The sequence below is a fragment of the Pinus tabuliformis genome, chromosome 8 (assembly GCF_031772625.1).
Source record: "Pinus tabuliformis cultivar Carrire ecotype Pingquan chromosome 8, CPIR1, whole genome shotgun sequence".
NCBI classification, from domain to species: domain Eukaryota; kingdom Viridiplantae; phylum Streptophyta; class Pinopsida; order Pinales; family Pinaceae; genus Pinus; species Pinus tabuliformis.
Window position 1 is genome coordinate 1,921,042,812 of NC_142294.1, and position 17,503 is coordinate 1,921,060,314.

Below are 17,503 nucleotides of genomic sequence, written 5' to 3' on the forward strand. Positions count from 1 at the left end.
CTTAATTTAAATCTCATGCGGAAATGTTTATTTGACTATCCATAGTCTAACTCTTAATTAACCTTTAAGCGGAACTCTATAACTCAACCCTTCAAACTTTTTAATAACTTTGGTTAATTCTTATTACCCGTTCCTATCAACCCAAACCATGGTTTTAGCCTTCGGTTAAACTCGACTTAACTCAAATTCATTAATCCACTTTATTTCTATTATAACCCTTGTATAATAGAAATACTCCAAAAACACATGTAAGCCTTACCTTTCCGCTTTTCCATGGCCTTTGCACATTTTTCGATGCTCACCTTTATCGTGTTCAACCTTCACCGTTGATTTTACTCCACCAGATCAACGGCTATCATGCAATCTCCATTCATCCTTCGGAACTCAAACAAACTTAACTCCAATCCATAACCATATTGGGTCTGCTCAGCGTATTAACCTGCGCACACCTTCTCCACGCAATATATATCCGATCAGTCCACCAACGGACGGTCCTGATCACCGAATCTCAACAAGATTTAATCTCGTTGAATAAAATCTCATCGGGTCTATTTTTCAAATATTCCTCCATACTTGCTTAGCACGCAATATCCGTCCGATCTCAAAATCAATGAATGGTCTGATCACCTCCGAACTTCAAATGAATTAAGATATGGTTCATGAACCTCATCGGGTCTGTCTTCTGGAAACCACTTATGGTTTTGAGGCTATGTGAAAACAGCTTCCTGCTTACAAAAACCGCCCTCCTCTTCCGCTAACTCTTAGGTTTAATCTTTGTCGTTCATTTCTTTTACTTTATGTTGCGCGACTTAATCTTGGTTGCCCATCACCTTCAGCCTCGTTCATTGATCTCATAGATCTAATGACTCCTGTGCATTGTCACTCCATTTATTTGTCCTTATATTTACCTCGTTTTATGGCCATTTCTCAGTGTTTTCTATGGTTTCAAGTTTACTTCAGGTTTTCAGTATTTAGTTGCCCTGCAACACAACTCCCTCTTGATTTAACTCCGCATGCTCTTAACACAGTCACTCCTGAATCTCGATTGTGATCCTTCGAATGGATTCAAGCGATCTAATACGATCCTTCATATCACTTCTTCTCTGTGTTCTTCTCGAACTCCACCTACAACCTCTGTTACACAGAATTTACTCTAGTTCACACACAAATTATAACTAAATTACTCCATACACACACATAAAATCATAATCGAGTTGTTTGTATTAATAAACAGGTATTTACACAGGAAATCTCTCCTTGGCCTGATATTCTGTATCAGTGGCCTCTGTTTTCCTAACTTCCTATAGGCTTACAATCAAACCTCTAATTCCTAACTAGCTAACCAGCTAACTATCTAACTTGACTAACTTTTCTCTACCTTTTTGGCTTACATTTATACAAAATGATTCTATAACCAATTCCTAGCTTAGATCCATAAAATTCTCAACAAAATCCTAAAATCTCATCTTTATCCCTAAGGATCCTCTTTAACCCACAAAATCATGAAACCTATTTCTAATCCAAGATTTACAACTGATTCTCAAATCTTTCAACTATCCTAAATCTCTCATGTTCTCTAAAATTTGAGAACATTTACAAATATACCTCACAATACTTAATGAATTCCTATTCTCATTAAAATCACTCAAAAGCATAAATAATTACATTAATTTAACACTTAGGAAACCAACTTCTTTAAAACACAAGACCCCCTATGTCTACTAAAATAAAATGATTTTTCTGAGCTGGATGCTCCTGCATCAAACTCCCAAGGTAGAAAACATTCATGATCTCCTGATCATGTGTCTTCATATGTTGATAGAAAACCCCCAGGATCCAAAACTTTAGTTTCTAGTTGTCTGAAAGCTCTGCACCTTTGTTGTTGTTGTATGTATGTTGTATTTTGTTTCATCTTCTTCTTCTTGTCAATCAGGTTCAAACTCTGATTGATCATGCTTCCTGCTGCTGTCAATCTCCTCCATATGGACTGTTTCATCATGAACTGCCATAATTCTTCAATCTTTGTTTCCAGCACATCCTTGGGCTGGTACATACTCTGCCACTTACTGCTTCTTCTTTCTCTTTGTCTTAGGTTGTTGTTGTTGTCCACTATCTCTTCAAACTGCTGCTCTTCTCTTTGAAGTTTCTAGATTCTTACACTTACTTCCCTTTCATCCTTACCTTCATTCATGTTTGTCTTTTTCTACATTGAATCCTAACTTTCTAGCATTATTTCTAGCAATTGATCATCTTTGTTCCATGGATTAAACTTTTCCACAGAATCCTTTTCTTCCATCTTTACTTGGCTGCTCATTTGTTCCAAATTTTCTCCAGCATCTGCAACTAAACCTGCACTAAAAAAACAATTTTTAAAATAAAAATCATAGGGCCTCTGTGCCTTTTCTTCCTTTGCCAACACTACAGTATGATGCTCTGATTTCTCCTCCTCTATCAGCACATCAGTATGTTGATTCAACTTCTCTAAAGAATTCCCTAAACTACTCTCAAGACCATCAGTTAGTCTCCCCTCCACATCATCTGCTCTAATGATGTCTTTCTACTCTTGTCCACTATAGTGAACTCCTTCCTCTGCAATCACACTGTCATACTCTGAATTTCCCAGCAAATACTCCAGCAATTCAAGTTCCCTGTGACACTTCATAAGTACTTCATCATTACTTATGACTCCTGCATTTATACTTAAATTATCAATTTGAAAATTATAGAGTTCAACAGTCTCAACTGTTGCTTCACATATCAGTTCTTCAGACTGAATTTCAACTCCTTCTTTCACAAGAAATTGTTCTGGTCTTGTAACAGCTTCAAACATCAATGTTTTACTAAAGTCTTTCTGATTTTCCAAGTCCTCTACATCACTCAGAAATACTTCGATGGTCTGCTCTTCATCCTTTATGACAATATCAACAAATTGTCCTTCCTCACATGTTTCACTTGCAAACATACACAAATATCAAACTTTAAACCATGTGACCTTTTGGTCTCACTTGAAGTTTTAGTCTTCAAGTCCTCATTTTCACCTAGAACTTCACCTTGTCTAGTTCACAAATGGACTCTTCCATTTCCAACTCAGCTTATCTAAGTTCTTCCATTAGCCACTTCACTTCCCTCTGTTGTAGCTTTCTCTATAACTTAGACCACTTCACTGGATTTTTCTTCAAGATCCAACCTAGTCTCTGGTTTTCCTCAAGTATCATCCTTAATACATTGAGTTGTTCTTTCATCTCAGCAATATCTTTGTCAATTTCCTCTTGACTCATTCTCTTGCCATTTGCCTTGGCATTCTCTTTCTTCACTTTTCTCCTATTGTGGTCTTCCTCAAAACCTCTATTATGACTATCAGTAGTAATCTTCTACTCCATCTCTATGAGTTCCTCACTCACTCACTATGAGCTATACAAGTCTATGCAACAACAAGTTCTCCCTATTGTGTGATACCTCACTAAGCTTCTCTCCTTTGAGCTCAGTCTTTTGGCATCTATCTGATTCTCTCCTCTGGAACCTGTTGTGGCCAGCAACACCCCCCCTAGTTCATTTAAGTATCAACCAAGATACTTAAATGAATGGGGACCCTTAGTTAATTTTTAGGAAAAGCAAGAGTTTCTTTTTGAGGTTACAATCATACGCTTAGGAAAAGCCTCTTGGATATTTTAAGCCTAAGTTTATGATGAGAAGAAAATCTTTAAAGTCGCGTTGCAAAAGGATAGGAAATATCTTCATTTCTCTTTAAAAATCGATATGTGCACGACCCTCGTGTTAACAATAAAATTGCATCGCAACAAAGTAGTGCCCATAAAGAAAAACTTAAAGATTCACCAATCTGCGATAACGCTGATCGCTAGATCGCATATCGCAGAAATGAGCCGGCAAGATTTGACAAAAATCAACATCCTTACGATTTGCGATGATGCGATTAGCGATCGCTGTGATGCTACATCCTTGCGATTTGCGATGATGCGATTAGCGATCGCGCGACATGCGAGGTTACGTCAACAAATCATAAATCACTCCAGTACGAATCCTTCAGGCACGCCATTCAAAGAAAAGCCACTTACCATAATCTGACCCAAAATCATGTGCTTTTAATGATAGTAAATGAATTAGTTGTTAGTTATTAAATGGGTTAAATACGCGTGCCTTGGTAGAGATTTATTTCACGTAAGGTGGCATATTTGATTGATCTGTTGCATTTAAAACTCTCCCATCACCTTTCTGGATCAGTCATTTCCATTTCACTCGTAATCTGCAGGAACAAAGAGCTAAGACGACTCAGACAGAAACGCAAAGAGAAATGGGAAAGAAAAATAAAGCTCAAGGCTCCGAAGCGAGGGAGAAGACTAAGGAGATGGCGCCTCTGTACACAGACACAGCCTGTAACAGAGACGCAGGGATATCAACATGGGAAGGCATGTACAGGCTGCTAGAAGAGGAAAAACCTAGAATAATGAAGGTTGTTGCTGTCGCGGGTGCACCACGCTCTTCTGAGGCATCCTTAGAGGACCTAGCATGTTCATTTCTTCACAGAATAGCGGCAAGACCCAGAATTCTACCATATACGGATATGATCAAGTGGATACTGGATGATGCAGACTTAAACAACAGACATTTCAAAGTTCAAGGATACGGGCTCGTCGGATCGTTTGCTGCGCAAGATTTGAAGCTTATGTATCATCTTCCAGAACCGCAAGCGACCTATAACGCACAATTTGTTAAGAAGTTCGCGGCGGAGAATCCAGATCTATCAGACACCACTAAAGAATGGTCTAGAAGAGACGAGCCGCTAAAAAGGGATAAAAACGGTATGTATAGCACTGGTTCCCTCACCTCTCCATATTGTTTTGCTGCGGCTATGCTCTGTAGGTTATTTGGGATGCCGAATATCAACAAGTTTTCATCTGAATGGCTACCATTAATTGATGTTGCCACAAACGCATACATTATAGATTGGGCCAAAATTCTTTCTGATAATCTATACACAGCTGTTATCAATTACCGGTCTAAAAGATCCTTGTCTCAAAGGGTCTATCCTCCTTTTTATCTGTCTGCATATATTATGGATTCTGTTTGTCTTGTATCTAAATTCCCTACTATGGGTTGGAAATGGACTACCCAAGACCCATTGCCCATCCATGTTTATTATAAGGTATTATGGGATTCCCAGTTTGCCCCTCACTTCTACCAGATTTTCCATGGGCTTATTTTGCCCCTATATAAAATAATCTATGACAAAGACCCCCCAAGGTGCTCTCCCGAGGCCCAAATTGACATCATCCCCATCGCGAGATGGTTCGGGGAAGAATGGTTTACTTACATTAGAGTTTTTGGAAGCACTGTACCTCCACATGTCCTACCCCTATATGTCCCTGATAAACTTTTGGCTCGGGAAATCGCTTATCAAACCTGTTCTGAAGGCGGCCTGACCAAAGATCTAAAGGACAAGAAGAAGGCCATATGGCCTCAATTTCCCGTAACTTGTGGGGCCTTCTCTTTGTTCGATGTATGACATGCTTTTGGCGAAGTGGAGAATGTGACGTGTCTTCAATTATTTAAATTCCCAGCGAGGCCATTCGACCCAAATGATGTGGCCCAAGAATTCACAACGAATGTCAAGATAAGAGTGTTCTCTGGAAAGAAAGATTTGTTTGATGATCTGTTTCAGAATAAGAGTTCGCTCCAAGAAATTTTGCGGGAAGCTCAGTCGAGGTTGTCTCCAGGTGACCTCCAAAAATTCACGTTATACAGAGAAAGAAGGCTGGCCAGTATTCCGCTAGAGAAGTTGCGACTGCCTGCTAGAGAACCAACTCCAAGCATCAGCCTCAGTGAAAACTCTAGCACTTCCAGATCTAAGTCCAACGCCGTGCAAGAAGTATCTGAGCATCCTGAAGAGTCTGCTTACGACCAAGAAAAAAAAGAAGAAACAACCAAAGATACAGCTCAGTCAAGTGCAATGTCTCAACAGCAAGTTATCGCCTCCCCACCAAGAAATCTCCACCCTCCTGTCATCGAAGCACCACTTGTCACAACAGAGCTAGATAAAGAGTGGGAAACCTTCAATGAATTGATCAATCTTGAAGGGCAAGCCCCGAAAACACCTGTGAATAATACACAGGTGGTGCAAGAAGTGATTTCGACCATAGTCAGTAGTGTCGCAGAAGCAGAACACCTTCCTATCGCTCCACCTTCAGAGCTTCTACTTAACGTAGAAGAAATTCCCCCACTGGATGTATTCTATGGTCCCCAACACAAAGCAGTTGTAAGGAGACAGAGAAAGAAAAGAAAACTAGAGAATACACTGTCGCAAGATGTTGAACATTTGGACGTCTTATGGAAAGACCCCAATAATAATCCGACTGAAAATCTCACGAAGCTGTCTCAGATTGCAGGATCATATGCTTCTGCAACTATTGACAAGGCCTCAGAAGTTCAGCAACTATTGAAGGAACAAGAAAATCATATACAGCTACTACAACAACAATTGCAACAAGCCAACACTAACACTGAAGCTTCCAAACAGCTCGAGAAACTACAGGAAGACTTTCAACAAATGCAGATAGGCTATCAAAGGAGTCTCAAAGAGAAAGAAAAACAATTGCAAACTTTACAAGAAATGCATAAAGATGAGCCCAAGCTGGCAGAATTCATTTCAGAATCTATTGGCTTGAACGAGCAACTATTGCAACAACAGGAAGAGTTGGGACGTAAAATATCACAGTGGAGTCACTATTGTGAGCTGAGCGACAAAATCACCAGTCAAGTGGTGGACTTGCGGAGTGACTATGATCAGAATGACAAGAAGGTGACAGAATATTTGACTTGGAAAGATGATGATGAAGGCAAAAGGGCAGGTGCACCCAGGATAAATGAAAATCATAAGGAGTTGCTCTTTAATAAATGGGACGATCAAATCAGGCAGGCGGAGCGAGCAGCAGAGACAACGGCAACACAGGCAAGCATTCTTATCGACTGTGTAAATGAGAATTTACACAGGGCCAATTTAATTGCAGAGACCACCCCGGGGTACCTACCAAACAAGTTGCAACTGGAAACAGAATGGAGGTAGAAAGCGCATGCAAAAGGGAAAGCAATCCAAGCATTGGCCAGGTTGAATTGGGAATGTTACTGGACGTACTTGGTTAAACCACACAGCCAATGGATGACGGTGAAATGCATTACAAACGCAGCTGAAAAGGTAGCGCCAGCTCTCGTAGATGCCGTTTTCGCAGCCCAGCTCAGCTCAAAAATCAGTCAGCCGACTCTTCTCAAGCCTATGCTGAACACTTGCAACTTTAAGGACCAAGTTCATAAGTGACTTCATTTAGAATGTTGTTTTTTCTTTCAACTAGATTAGAAAAAGGACGGTCGTTTGAAAACCGCATCCTAAATTTTGTAATAATACTATTATTAGAATTAGGAAGTAGTATTTTAACCCTTCTCATTGCATTGGAGAAGGGTCCAGAAATTTGTCAAAAACTTGTCTTCGGAACATGCACTTCTGCACCCTCAGAGGAGGTTTTGATAAATGGATGGATCGAGATTTATTTATGTTTGCATTTTAATGTCTGCTACTGATGTTGCACTTCTGTACTCTTAGTAGATGTTAGAACAAGTAGAGATAAATCGTTATTGCTTGAAGTTTGTGAGTGAAATCAGTCATAAATGGTACTTTTATCTCTTGACCAATTTCTGCTTATATTCTTAGAGTGATATGCAGTTTTAGTCGTTTATATGTTAAGGTATGAATGTGTGGGTTACCATTTGGCACTTTTGTACGGTGGAGTCATTTATTTGTGCTTGACATATGAATAACTTATTATGCGATATGCTGTTCACAACTGTTTTGCCTAACTTTTTATGCAGAATGGTTTATCTTAATCGATTTCTATTCTTATGATAGCTGAATGATCTTTATTACCAGTTATTGTTCGAAATATTTTTAGATCGCATAATAGAATAAATATACCCCGGGTTAGCGTAGATTAGATGTGTTGTTTTCATTAGATTACAATAGCATAGAGTCAGTTTAGGAGTTAAAATTGAATTAGCTCTCAAATTACTTCTAGATCAGCATCATCAAACTCTACACACACACACACCCCTTACATTGGGAACTGGTCCCATTATCCCCAGTCGGACCCGCTATACCAAAAGGACAAGGAGCTGCCAACCAAGTTCCGGACCGAGTGGGTATCCCCCTTGTTGTTGACCCGATTTCCGGGCCCTCAACATATTTGGCGCTAGAAGGAGGGCCTGAAACATAGTGTCTGTTGGAACGATTTTCAATTGTAAAATTGGAATCAGGATGGCTGCTCATAAAATTCCCATTTGGAGTTGCATCCATGTTCCTACCTCTTCCAACACTCCACCAGATGTGGTAAGACTCTTGTCTCAGGTAAAATTCAACGGTAAGAATAATTCTTCTGCCTTTAATCATGCCCTTCAGTTTATTCAAAAAGTTTCAGGTTCTGATATTCAGAGAATTGATGAAGGTGTTTTGTGCAGGATTTTTACTCTTACATTCACAGCGGAAGCTAGAAAATGGTGCAGAACCCTCCCAGTTGCATCAATTCACAGCTGGGACCAATTCGTCAAGACTTTCATTTTGGAATTTGATTGTTATGACTACGACCGGGTATATGATGAAATTGATTATCTACGGAAGCAAGATGAACCCGTAAGGGATTTTAATATGCGATTTCATCTTAAATGTCTAAAGTATGATCTTGAGAGTGAGCTCACAGATGAAGAATCTTCAGATTATGATGAGTATTCCCTACCTCCTATGTCTGATCAAGCAGAAATTCGTTCAACCTTTGTTTCATTTTCTTCTAATATGAATGAGGATTCCAAGTTGAATACACAAATCATCCATAATGAAGAAAATCTGCAAAGCCTAGGAGCCATGCATGCTCTAATACCAGAAGACAAAAACGAGAATGCTGAAAGAGAAACTACCTTGGAACCAGGAGATGACTCGGATACAAAGTCAGACAATGTCATTACAAATCAACGAATGCAAATGCCAAGGTTAGATCAGCGAACTATTTCTCTTTCAAAAAGTATCAGCGCACAAAGGTATGATCTAAAACCCGATGTTTATGATGAATCTAATGAACAAAGTTTTTTTCATGATGTTTTCAAATGCATTATTCCAGATTTGCATTTTTCTCTTTATCCCGATGTTTTCAGTGATGACAATTTTCCCCTCTCAATATTAAAGATATCTCAAAAAACACAGAGGGTTATTCAAACGACTCATCATTAGGTTTTCAAGATAAAGAGACAGCTTTAGCACATCCTTTGACCAATGTCAAACAAGAGCCGCTTGACCTCCCTTGTCTGAAAATATATAATGAAAAAGAGAAGCCTAGGGAAATCTGTAAAATCATTTGTGATAGTTACTTTGACAACGATGATGTTGTTGAGTTATCCCAAGTAACTCAACTAGGTTCAGATAATGAGAAACATACTAAATCAGAAATCATATCAGTCGACCCTCATTTCAAAGTAAAAGATCATTTGCATGATTTTAGTATCCAAGACAATACCCCGATCTATGATTCATATCATGAGGAAAGCTCCATACATGTTCACAATCATAACTTATCTCCTGATTCACAAGACCTGGCCAGTTCTTGTGAGGAGCAAGATGTTACAAGTCAATCCCAGTTGTGCTGTAACACTATCTGTACAAATACTCATTCCTTTCTTTCTCACTTGCACTCATTTTGTACAAAATCGGATTTCGTTTTAAATTTTCAAACTTTTGATAGACTATGTTTTATCGATTTATATATGGGAACTTTCATTTCAAACGAAATCGCTAAAAGCTCAGCGTTAACAAACAGTAGGTTACAGGCCATTGAAACTAAAAAATCATCTTCACAACCTGGCTTGTTATCCTTCCTATTACGAGATCATCAATTCATAACAGAAATTCATCCTAATTTTTATGATCCAATAGGTATCCAGTTGGAAAGAAGTTCTCATGAGAAAGGAAAATCAGACATAATTCCAGTTGAGGTTACATATTCTTATTCCACAGCCAACATTTATGGTCCAAGGAAAATTTGGTTCTTTACACTGATGTTTGGAAGTTTCATACGGCTAGGAATAAAAATGAATAGATGGTTCCATTGGAAATATCATTTCACATAGTATATTTTCTATATATAGCTAGAATAGGAGTAGGAGTAATTTAGCTAAGTTATTAGGTTTGCTTTTGATAATTGATAGGCAAAATTATACCTATTCTATACATAACCCTAGGGAATGTCTACCTCTCATTGCGTTAAATATTTTTCTCCATAATGACATTTGCTTTGGTTAACGGCATTTGACATTTACTAAAGACACCTTTTCTCTGTCAAAGATTTTGAACTTCTACTTCTATGAACAGCAAATCTTTTAGAAACTTGATCTTTATTATCAATAGAACTTTAACCCAGATATGATGATAGTTTCAACTCCAAGAAATTTGAAGAAATCTATCTCAGTGAAGAATTTGTTTTAGGTCAGCACAATGAAAGGTATCAATAATAAAATAAAGATTCTCTGTAGAAACAGCCATAACCAAACAAATCTATCATTGTCGTCCAGATCTTTCTTAAGGAAAGAAAATTTGACTTCCTCCCTGCTAAAGGAAAACGTAGCATTCAGAGGAACAATTCAAAAAGACTCTATATCTCAAAGAATAAGAGGTCTCATCACGAGCCGGCTTATCATGATCACAGATATTATAACTTGCTGACTTTGCCAAAACTGTCTATCAAAACAGGGCAATGACTCAAGATTGTTGCAATCAAAAGACAAGGGGTCTCATCACGAGCCAGCTTGTTCAGCAAAAGTGTAAATCAAGTGAATGACTGTGTCATAATTTGGCCACCAAACCAAGACATTTTTCTTTAGAGAATAAAAAAGGAAAAAGTGTCAAAAAGGGTTTTTCTCTGAAAAAGTTGTAAATAACCTTAAGTAGGAAAAAGGATCATTGCTGGGTAATAGGTAACCCTGTCGAGGCTATGGACGCCTGCTGGCAGCAGAGGCTCTACCTGCGACAAAGGAGAATATTTCAAAGGTTGTTACATAGGGAAGGCTTTATTTTGTGTTTTACAAGACCAAGTAATGACTGATTTAAATGCAAGGACAAACTGAGGATGCAAGTAATTGAAATAGAAAGAGGTTGAAACAAAACGTCATTGACAGTTTGAAGTATCATTTGCTTTATCTTTTTATAATAAAGTTCAAGTTTTCTGGAAAAAAAAAAAAAAAAATTCAGGAGTTTGAAAGCGTCAATAGAAAATCAGAGATAACTGGTTCTCCCAAGTGAATCGCCAATTGTTGTGGCCAGCAACACCCCCCCTAGTTCATTTAAGTATCAACCAAGATACTTAAATGAATGGGGACCCTTAGTTAATTTTTAGGAAAAGCAAGAGTTTCTTTTTGAGGTTACAATCATACGCTTAGGAAAAGCCTCTTGGATATTTTAAGCCTAAGTTTATGATGAGAAGAAAATCTTTAAAGTCGCGTTGCAAAAGGATAGGAAATATCTTCATTTCTCTTTAAAAATCGATATGCGCACGACCCTCGTGTTAACAATAAAATCACATCGCAACAAAGTAGTGCCCATAAAGAAAAACTTAAAGATTCACCGATCTGCGATAACGCCGATCGCTAGATCGCATATCGCAGAAATGAGCCGGCAAGATTTGACAAAAACAACATCCTTACGATTTGCGATGATGCGATTAGCGATCGCTGCGATGCTACATCCTTGCGATTTGCGATGATGCGATTAGCGATCGCGCGACATGCGAGGTTACGTCAGCAAATCATAAATCACTCCAGTACGAATCCTTCGGGCACGCCATTCAAAGAAAAGCCACTTACCATAATCTGACCTGAAATCATGCGCTTTTAATGATAGTAAATGAATTAGTTGTCAGTTATTAAATGGGTTAAAGACGCGTGCCTTGGTAGAGATTTATTTCACGTAAGGTGGCATATTTGATTGATCTGTTGCATTTAAAACTCTCCCATCACCTTTCTGGATCAGTCATTTCCATTTCACTCGTAATCTGCAGGAACAAAGAGCTAAGACGACTCAGACAGAAACGCAAAGAGAAATGGGAAAGAAAAATAAAGCTCAAGGCTCCAAAGCGAGGGAGAAGACTAAGGAGATGGCGCCTCTGTACACAGACACAGCCTGTAACAGAGACACGGGGATATCAACATGGGAAGGCATGTACAGGCTGCTAGAAGAGGAAAAACCTAGAATAATGAAGGTTGCTGCTGTCGCGGGTGCACCACGCTCTTCTGAGGCATCCTTAGAGGACCTAGCATGTTCATTTCTTCACAGAATAGCGGCAAGACCCAGAATTCTACCATATACGGATATGATCAAGTGGATACTGGATGATGCAGACTTAAACAACAGACATTTCAAAGTTCAAGGATACGGGCTCGTCGGATCGTTTGCTGCGCAAGATTTGAAGCTTATGTATCATCTTCCAGAACCGCAAGCGACCTATAACGCACAATTTGTTAAGAAGTTCGCAGCGGAGAATCCAGATCTATCAGACACCACTAAAGAATGGTCTAGAAGAGACGAGCCGCTAAAAAGGGATAAAAACGGTATGTACAGCACTGGTTCCCTCACCTCTCCATATTGTTTTGCTGCGGCCATGCTCTGTAGGTTATTTGGGATGCCGGATATCAACAAGTTTTCATCTGAATGGCTACCATTAATTGATGCTGCCACAAACGCTGACATTATAGATTGGGCCAAAATTCTTTCTGATAATCTATACGCAGCTGTTATCAATTACCGGTCTAAAAGATCCTTGTCTCAAAGGGTCTATCCTCCTTTTTATCTGTCTGCATATATTATGGATTATGTTTGTCTTGTATCTAAATTCCCTACTATGGGTTGGAAATGGACTACCCAAGACCCATTGCCCATCCATGTTTATCATAAGGTATTATGGGATTCCCAGTTTGCCCCTCACTTCTACCAGATTTGCCATGGGCTTATTTTGCCCCTATATAAAATAATCTATGACAAAGACCCCCCAAGGTGCTCTCCCGAGGCCCAAATTGACGTCATCCCCATCGCGAGATGGTTCGGGGAAGAATGGTTTACTTACATTAGAGTTTTTGGAAGCACTGTACCTCCACATGTCCTACCCCTATATGTCCCTGATAAACTTTTGGCTCGGGAAATCGCTTATCAAACCTGTTCTGAAGGCGGCCTGACCAAAGATCTAAAGGACAAGAAGAAGGCCATATGGCCTCAATTTCCCGTAACTTGTGGGGCCTTCTCTTTGTTCGATGTAGGACATGCTTTTGGTGAAGTGGAGAATGTGACGTGTCTTCAATTATTTAAATTCCCAGCGAGGCCATTCGACCCAAATGATGTGGCCCAAGAATTCACAACGAATGTCAAGATAAGAGTGTTCTCTGGAAAGAAAGATTTGTTTGATGATCTGTTTCAGAATAAGAGTTCGCTCCAAGAAATTTTGCGGGAAGCTCAGTCGAGGTTGTCTCCAGGTGACCTCCAAAAATTCACGTTATACAGAGAAAGAAGGCTGGCCAGTATTCCGCTAGAGAAGCTGCGACTGCCTGCTAGAGAACCAAATCCAAGCATCAGCCTCAGTGAAAACTCTAGCACTTCCAGATCTAAGTCCAACACCGTGCAAGAAGTATCTGAGCATCCTGAAGAATCTGTTTACGACCAAGAAAAAAACGAAGAAACAACCAAAGATATAGCTCAGTCAAGTGCAATGTCTCAACAGCAAGTTATCGCCTCCCCACCAAGAAATCTCCCCCCTCCTGTCATCAAAGCACCACTTGTCACAACAAAGCTAGATAAAGAGTGGGAAACCTTCAATGAATTGATCAATCTTGAAGGGCAAGCCCCGAAAACACCTGTGAATAATACACAGGTGGTGCAAGAAGTGGTTTCGACCATAATCAGTAGTGCCGCAGAAGCAGAACACCTTCCTATCGCTCCACCTTCAGAGCTTCTACTTAACGTAGAAGAAATTCCCCCACTGGATGTATTATATAGTCCCCAACACAAAGTAGTTGTAAGGAGACAAAGAAAGAAAAGAAAACTAGAGAATACACTGTCGCAAGATGCTGAACATTTGGACGTCTTATGGAAAGACCCCAATAATAATCCGACTGAAAATCTCACGAAGTTGTCTCAGATTGCAGGAGCATATGCTTCTGCAACTATTGACAAGGGCTCAAAAGTTCAGCAACTATTGAAGGAATAAGAAAATCATATACATCTACTACAACAACAGTTGCAAGAAGCCAACGCTAACACTGAAGCTTCCAGACAGCTCGAGAAACTACAGGAAGACTTTCAACAAATGCAGATAGGCTATCAAAGGAGTCTCGAAGAGAAAGAAAAACAATTGCAGACTTTACAAGAAATGCATAAAGATGAGCCCAAGCTGGCAGAATTCATTTCAGAATCTATTGGCTTGAACGAGCAACTACTGTAGCAACAGGAAGAGTTGGGACGTAAAATATCACAGTGGAGTCACTATTGTGAGCTGAGCGACAAAATCACCATTCAAGTGGTGGACTTGCGGAGTGACTATGATCAGAATGACAAGAAGGTGACAGAATATTTGACTTGGCAAGATGATGATGAAGGCAAAAGGGCAGGTGCACCCAGGATAAATGAAAATCATAAGGAGTTGCTCTTTAATAAATGGGACGATCAAATCAGGCAGGCGGAGCGAGCAGCAGAGACAACGGCAACACAGGCAAGCATTCTTATCGACTGTGTAAATGAGAATTTACACAGGGCCAATTTAATTGCAGAGACCACCCTGGGGTACCTACCAAACAAGTTGCAACTGGAAACAGAATGGAGGCAGAAAGCGCAGGCAAAAGGGAAAGCAATCCAAGCATTGGCCAGGTTGAATTGGGAATGTTACTGGACGTACTTGGTTAAACCACACAGCCAATGGATGACGGTGAAATGCATTACAAACGCAGCCGAAAAGGTAGCGCCAGCTCTCGTAGATGTCGTTTTCGCAGCCCAGCTCAGCGCAGAAATCAGTCAGCCGACTCTTCTCAAGCCTATGCTGAACACTTGCAACTTTAAGGACCAAGTTCATAAGTGACTTCATTTAGAATGTTGTTTTTTCTTTCAACTAGATTAGAAAAAGGACGGTCGTTTGAAAACCGCATCCTAAATTTTGTAATAATACTATTATTAGAATTAGGAAGTAGTATTTTAACCCTTCTCATTGCATTGGAGAAGGGTCCAGAAATTTGTCAAAAACTTGTCCTCGGAACATGCACTTCTGCACCCTCAGAGGAGGTTTTGATAAATGGATGGATCGAGATTTATTTACGTTTGCATTTTAATGTCTGCTACTGATGTTGCAGTTTTGTACTCTTAGTAGATGTTAGAAAAAGTAGAGATAAATCGTTATTGCTTTAAGTTTGTGAGTGAAATCAGTCATAAATGGTACTTTTATCTCTTGACCAATTTCTGCTTATATTCTTAGAGTGATATGCAGTTTTAGTCGTTTATATGTTAAGGTATGAATGTGTGGGTTACCATTTGGCACTTTTGTACGGTGGAGTCATTTATTTGTGCTTGACATATGAATAACTTATTATGCGATATGCTGTTCACAACTGTTTTGCCTAACTTTTTATGCAGAATGGTTTATCTTAATCAATTTCTATTCTTATGATAGTTGAATGATCTTTATTACCAGTTATTGTTCGAAATCTTTTTAGATCGCATAATAGAAGAAATATAACCCGGGTTAGCGTAGATTAGATGTGTTGTTTTCATTAGATTACAATAGCATAGAGTCAGTTTAGGAGTTAGAATTGAATTAGCTCTCAAATTACTTCTAGATCAGCATCATCAAACTTTACACACACACACACCCCTTACATTGGGAAACTGGTCCCATTATCCCCAGTCGGACCCGCTATACCAAACGGACAAGGAGCTGCCAACCAAGTTCCGGACCAGGTGGGTATCCCCCTTGTTGTTGACCCGATTTCCGGGCCCTCAACAGAACCATATGAGCACTCCAGGCTCTAGACTTCAACTCATCTGCACTTTTGAGAACACAATTGTCCTCTTGTATTTCAAACACAATTGAAATACTAGGTTCTGCCACTCTCTCTCAGAAACCTTTACTGGCTTCCCTCATCACTGCTCTTCATGTTGTGATTTTCTTTCTGATATGCTCCATTAATTATTGTTGCCTGCATATCAATGATATTTAACCAGAGATCATTTCTAGCTTTCAAAAGCTTGTTGTTCAGCTTCCTTCTGAGAACACTCTTGTCCTCTCTGTCCAACCTTTAGTCAGATCCTTCAGGTTCACTGCCACCTGTTTTTTAGTCTTTCATTATCTTTGTTCTTTAGAACATATATAGCTTTCCTTGTCTGTCTGCTTCTATCAATATTTACTATGTCTTTAACCTGCAAAACTCAAACCAGAGTTAAATAAAACCATACCTGTATGACTTAACAAGCATTCTCCATCCACTCTTCACATTTGAGTGAACCTCCATATTCCTCAAGAAAACAAACATCATTGTGTTTTCGTTATGCTTCTGCAATCTCTTCTTAAGAGTATCACTTACTCTCATCTTATGTCATACCTTCTTCTTATCAGATTCAAATAACCTGATCTCCTCTTGCCTGCATCCACATCTTTAAACATAACATAGAATTTCCTTATTCTGTTATGATATCAATTGTTCCAACCACCATTTTGCTCTGATACCAAAATTATTCCAGCCTAAGCCGAATTTACCCATAGTATGCATATACAATGCATAATCTAATTTTGTCCCGGGAATTCCGCTTTCCCTGCCTAGTCAAACCTTCACATATTAAGGCTTTAGGCTTCTTAATTTAAATCTCATGTGAAGACGTTTATTTGACTATCCATAGTATAACTCTTAATTAACCTTTGAGCGGAACTTTATAACTCAACCCTTCAACCTTTTTAATAACTTTGGTTAATTCTTATTACCCGCTCCTATCAACCAAACCATGGTTTTTAGCCTTCGGTTAAACTCAACTTAACTCAAATTCATTAATCCGCTTTATTTCTATTATAACCCTCGTATAATAGAAATACTCCAAAAACACACGTAAGCCTTACCTTTCCGCTTTTCCACGGCCTTTGCACATTTTCCGATGCTCACCTTTATCGCGTTCAACCTTCACCATTGATTTTACTCCACCAGATCAACGACTGTCGCGCGATCTCCATTCATCCTTCAGAACTCAAACAAACCGAACTCCAGTCCATAACAATATCGAGTCCACTCAGCGTATTAACCTGTGCACACCTTCTCCACGCAATATCCGTTCGATTAGTCCACCAACAGACGGTCCTGGTCGCTGGATCTCAACAAGATTTATTCTCGTTGAATAAAATCTCATCGGCTCTGTTTTTCAAAGATTCCTTTGTACTTGCTTATCACG